We start from the raw sequence: 6,333 nt of genomic DNA on the forward strand, positions 1-6,333 counted from the left end.
GCGTGTATGTATATTATGTGTGTGTGTGTGTGTGTGTGTGTGTGTGTGTGTGTGTGTGCACGCGCGCTTGCAGACGAGTGTGTAAGATAGAGGGCTGGGAGCGGCTGGGGGGTGGAGTGTGGGAGTGGACCTTAGAACGTTGAGCGGATTTACGTAGCAGAAGATACCCCATTGCAGCAAAGACGTCATTGAAGCATGTCGTAACTTCGGGCACACCCGAAAAAAAATATGCCCAGAAACCGTGGGTTTACACGATTCATTTTTCTTTTTTAAAAACGAATTTATTCATACGGTTGTTTCTGCGACTCCGAGATCGCTGCTAACCAACTGGAACTTATAAGCATGTGAAAGCAATCGGTCTTCTGACGTTTATTTGGTAAATTCTGAATGGTTCCTCTATAAAACGCTTGCAGTGAACTAAACAGATTAATTCAAATCATCGGTTATTTATTGACATAATGTGTAATGCCTGAAGAAAGGATTCTCGATAAGACGCTGGTGTTGAACTAAACAGATTAAAGTCATAGGTTATTTATTGACATACTGTGTAAAGCCTGAAAGGATTCTTGATGAGACGCTTGTGTTGATTAATTTTGTTTAGCCGTGAAGACGTGTGTTGTTGAGGAAATACACGTACTGCAAGTGCCTATCAAGTAATAGTGTGGAAGGGATTGTGAGCTGCAGTGAGAGGTAATTTTAGTCATACAATGGTTGCTTTGTTGTTGTTTATTGTATTGCATTCTTCGGCCGTCTGTCGATTTTTATTGATGATGACTGTGGATATAAAGTATAAGATCTAATTGTGTTGAAAGTACCGGAAAACGCATACTTAAACGCAGAAAAAAGCCCCAAATACACACACACACACACACACACACACACACAAAACAGCAAACAGAAAAAACAAACAAACAAGCAAACAAACAAACGATGACTGTGGGTGTAATTTAAGCTCGGCAATTTAAGTTGGGAGCAAAAAGGTCTGTACATTAAGGTATTATCTACAATAATATTATAAGAATACTATCTTTCCTCATTTTAGATAGTAAAAATCTGATTGCGATAGTGTCTGGGCAGGTAGTTCGTGTGTGTGTGCCCAGCATGGTGTGCTTTGCTCCTTCTTCCCCCATTAAACACAATATTATACCTCCCACCTCTCTCCTCCTTCCATTCTTGGTACGTGACTCTCTATCTAGTTAGCATCTATTCTTCTTCATCCAAAAAAAAAATAAATATGAAAATAAAGAGTCAACACTTGATCACCCCCAATGTGCAAACCAAAAGAGCAATATTGTTATTCTTCTTTGCTCAAATTGAATGGAAGGAAAACTTGAGGACTATTCCTGTGCCAAACATAATAATAATAATATTATCTTCCACATTCTCCCCTCCTTTCATTTTTGTTACCTTACTCTCTAGTAACACCTCTATTCTTCAGCACTTACATAAACTAATTATAATGCAACAGTCCTGAACTCATACTGATCGAAACAACAACAACAACAACAACAACAACAACAACAACAACAACAACAACAACAACAACAACAACAACAGCAACAGCAACAACAACAACACAAACAACGACAGAAAGAAAAAGAAACATAACCAAAAAAAAGAAGCAAAAGCGATTGTTAAAACCTTGCAATGTCTGGCCCTGAGGGAGTTTAGAATCGAATCTATTATTATCTCGTCATCTCTGTTCCACTACTTAACTATTCTTAACGGGGGGCTCTCGTAATCTACAGGTTGAGGTGTTTGCCTTTCATTCAATAGGTCCCAGGTTCTAATCTGGATAGCAACGGAATATTTTCTTCTCTAAAATGTTATCTTTCCACATCCTTTCCTGCTCTCTAGCGATGTTCTGTCGTTTGATTTCGTCTCCACTTTTTGCCCCCACCTCCACACCGTCTTTGCCCTCTCCTCTGGGCTCCCGACTCTTTCTGCAGCCTCTCTACTGATTCTCCTTAGCTCCTTCTGACTTCTGTCTTTCAGCCGCACCCCTGATCTTATGGTAGGTAAGATCTACACCTAACCTTCTCGGATAAGGGTGAAAAATCTCGGAGGTCCCGTGTGCGAGTTGCACACATTAAATATCCCTTGGTGGTCCAAAATCGATCAGAGTAGGCTTCGGCTGCCATCCGAGCAAAATTCTAAAATTCCCTCCAACTGAAAATGATTAATGTGTCCCGCGCGCTCATATGACCTTGTGCAGTTGCGAGCTCCCGTAAAACACTTACAAAAAATAAATACAAAACCCACATCCTGAACCGCCGTACTACCGCCTTCCATTTTGAACGATCCATGGCACCCTTTTCTCCTATGAGGTGTTGTCATTGTTGTAGAGTTCTTTATGGGGTGTTGGAGGAAGTCTTTGCCGCGAGTTGTTTCCTTTTTTTAAATATCTTCTTTACAGGGCTCTGGTATGTTTTATTGTGGGCACAATAGAGACGAACTTCACTTCACGATTGGCAGTGCGCAGTCTGTGTGTATACGTGCATGTTGCTTCTTTTTGTACTGTATCCTGTTTTGCTGTACTGTTTGTACTTACTTTTACTTTTTTCTCCCCCTTGTACCGGCGTCTGTCTGCAGCAAGGCGAGTGGCCTGCCACAGATTCACTCCATCGTCGCCTTGGTCTTCCTCTGGCTCTTCTTCCAGAATATTTAATGTTGTATGTTCTCAGAGCTAGATGGTTTGAGGGCATCCGCGTAAGGTGTCCAAACCACTTGACCTTTTGTCTTTCAATGTGTGGTAGGACTGGTGTTGCTCCTACGGTGTCCGTACTGTTTGTTGTTGTTATTATTGTTGTTGGTTTTTTTTACTACAGTATCATTGGTGTAACTCATCGGTGTATCTCAGACTAACGACTTTGTATCTCTTCAGACTTATTCCATTATTATCTTCAGTGCAACCTAAATAAGATTGACAATCGCTAAAGACACTGAAAATAAAATAGAAGAAAATTTAATGCGTTTTCCCAGGAGACTACTGAGAATATCGTGGAAGGAAAGGGAATCAAATGAAGTAGTACATGGGACGCTCACTATTAAAATCAACCAGGAAAGGACATATGCAGTTTTAGGGACATCTAAATAGATATAAAAGTCTTGAATGTCTAGCTCTCACTGGAAAATTTGGAGGAAATGAGACAGGGGTAGGCCCAGAGCAACCTATTTAGAGGACCTAAACAAATGAGAACGGGGAAAGGTCATGGAAACGTAGCTTTTTTAAAGAGCGTCCGAGTTAAGGAATGGATGGAGAACCATAATGGCCGATGTCTGTCGTAGATCTGGCACTTGATAATGATGATGATGATGATGATGATGATGATGATGATGATGATGATGATGATGATGACGATGACGATGACGATGACGATGACGATGACGATGATGATGATTTTTTGTTTGTTTCCTTAATGGGCATGACGGACTTCACGAAGATATCTTCGAGCGAGAGCGAGGCTCTTTTTCGGCTCCATTGTCAATATGCTTAGCGGCACCTCCACTCGTCCAAATATCTCCATTCGAATTGCCATTGTTCCTGGACATTCAAACATATGTTTGATATCCTCCTTTTCATGGCCGCATCTCATTTACAAAGTTCTTATACCATCTTAAACTCCAATGATGGTCCAACCGCAATCTCGTTAGCTCAACCTGGTCCCAGCGACATGTGATAGATTTTTGTTCCCGCTTATAGGAGTACCCAGAATACACATCTTCCAGGTGCTGGTACTTAGTTCTACATGGTGGGTCTCTGATTTCTCTCTTGATTATTGGAAAGACTCCTCTGTATGTCGTTGGTCGTCTGTCTCCTTCGATCTCTCTGGCTTCATTAGCAGCTTGGTCTGCTGCCTCATTTCCTTCTATTCCAACATGGCTTGAAATCCGCTGAATTTTTATTGTGGCTCTGGCTTCACTGAACTTGCGGCACAAATCATTCATGTCCGAGCTGTTGCCCTGCAGCCCCTTGCAGAGGGACTGACTGTCAATCAAAATCAGCACATTGGTCCTACTGTGGCAATTGTCGGCAATCCATTGTGCAGCAGACATCATTGCCTGGCATTCCTCGTCATAAGATGATGTAAGGAATGCACCTTTAGTTTTAATAATTTCTGTTCGTGGTGGTTCATCATTTATAATCACTACTGCTGCTGCTCCACTTTCGCGGTATCCTGCGACTGCCGATCCATCGGTGAAAATTGTCACATCCGCACCAACCTCTTTGATCACATCCTCAGCTGCTTCACGTGCCTTTACAGGAGCATTACCTTTTCCTTTTACTCCTCTCAGTTCTGTCCGAATTTCGATTTCACCATGGGTCTCCCATGGACAAGCTCTCACCAGATTGATCGGCCATCGATTCTCTGCTTCAAGGGGGAGGTGGTCTGCTAGATCGCAACCTTTCCTTCGGTTTTTAGGCTTGACTGCTTGATCAAGGGCTTTCTTTCTTGGATGGTTGTCTGGTAATCTCTTGGCCATCTCTATAGACTTGAGGCATGTTCTTTTGGTATAGGTGGTGTAGTGCTCAGTTCTGGTCTCATAGTGCAGCGCTTCTGTTGGTGTTGTTTTCAGCTTACCTGATACAAGTCGGAGGGCTTTGTTTTGTATTCTGTCCAGGGCCTTTGCACTAGTCTCACTCAGCCAAGGCTGCCACGCTGGAGCAGCATAATCCAACTTGCTTTTCACAAACATCTGATATATTTTCTTGAGCCCAGCCCCATTTTGAGTTGATGATGATGATGATGATGATGATGATGATGATGATGATGATGATGATGAATCTAAGTAAAGTGCTGTTGCTCTGGTGTGGTTTGCTCCTTCCCTCCAATCATCCGTCGTCCTAATTTCTACTTCTTTTTTGTGTTCTTTGTTACTCTCTTGGGACACTTCTAATCTTCGGCACTTATATGACCGTATTGCTTTGTAAAGTACCATAAAACTTTTCTTTTCTCCGCCTCTTAAGCAACCTAATAGTATTGATTTGGAAAGGGGGGGGGGAGTGGTTAAACCTATACCATTTCACCATTTTCAAACTCGTGTTAAAACAAAGATATAATATGGTGACAACACACATCCCTGTATTACGCCTCTTCTGATTGGCTTTCCTGGGCTGTGTTCTCCGCGTGCTCACATGACCTCATGCAGTTCCGAGCGCCGTACAACTCGTACTTAAACAAACAAAGCGGCTGTGTTCTCCTCTCATCCCACTGTCAGGTCCGGCTGACGTACAGTCCTTGGGAAAAGCACCACTTTACATACGCGAATTTCCCGTCTGGATCGGTCCTTACGGAAATGAACGTTAAACTCAGATCCCTGCCTCTTGCTTCTTATGTAACCTACTTGTGTTGGTACATACTATATCATTTCACTACAAGATCGTTTGTGCATTGAAGTCTACGTTTTCAGCAGTAACGTTTAAATTAAATGGATTGAATTAACTGTATTGTATGGGTTGTTAAGGGCACAACTAACTGGCCATACTTCTGTTATGTCTTTCTTTCTTTCTTTTTTTTTTTCTTTTCTTTAAAAAAATACTTTTTGCCATCCAGGGAATGATTGTTGTTGTGTCCAACTGCTTTTTAAAAAATAAACAAAAACAACAACAAATTAGCAAACAAACAAACAAACAAATAAATAAATAAATAAACAAACAAACGAACGAATAAATAAATAAATAGATGGATAAAGAAAGAAAGAAAGAAAGAAAGAAGGAAAGAAAGAAAGAAAGAAATCATTGACTACTTTGGTTTCAGTTTAAGCTAGCGGGAGTTTGACTATTGCAAAACAACTGGATAAAACTCTGTATAGCCCTGACGGTGCGGGTTGTTGGCGGCTGTTTTGGTGTGGTAATCGCTCCTTCAACCCTGCGAAACATCCGTAGTTCTATTTCTCTTCCTTCTTTTTTGTGTTTGTTACTGTCATGTAAAACCTCTAATCTTTTGGCACTTATATGACCCTATTGTGCCTCAACTTTTTTATTCCAAAACAAGAAAATTAAAAAATGTAAGAAGCCAGAAGTTTTAGGGGCACTGTGATAGAGGTGATCATTGAGATGGGGTGCAAAAAGCTGCTGGTATGATCTTTACGATCTTCACAGTTCTGTAAACGTTTGGTGCTTCGATGTTGCACACGGGAGACTCGAGTTCAATCCCCGAGTAGAGCGAAACTTTTTATCGATTATCTCGGTCTTTCTGTGTGGATGATATTTCTCTATCTATCAACCCGTTTTGGCTATGACAGTGGGTGGTTGGCGGGTGCTCTGGTGTAGTTTGCTTCTTCTTTCCTATCAAACATTTATCGTCTTATCTCTCCTGCTTCTTTTTTGTG

General features: G+C 41.4%; 1 protein-coding gene across 1 annotated transcript in view; it reads left to right on the top strand.

The window, feature by feature from the left end:
- Positions 1 to 91: 91 nt before the first annotated feature.
- Positions 92 to 6,333, top strand: part of LOC101848003 — a gene marked incomplete at its 3' end in the record, with an annotated part of 26,152 nt that continues 19,910 nt past the window's right edge. Inside the window, 1 exon segment of the mRNA XM_005110755.3 lies at positions 92 to 690.

The sequence above is a fragment of the Aplysia californica genome, unplaced genomic scaffold, assembly GCF_000002075.1.
Source record: "Aplysia californica isolate F4 #8 unplaced genomic scaffold, AplCal3.0 scaffold00940, whole genome shotgun sequence".
Classification (NCBI taxonomy): domain Eukaryota; kingdom Metazoa; phylum Mollusca; class Gastropoda; order Aplysiida; family Aplysiidae; genus Aplysia; species Aplysia californica.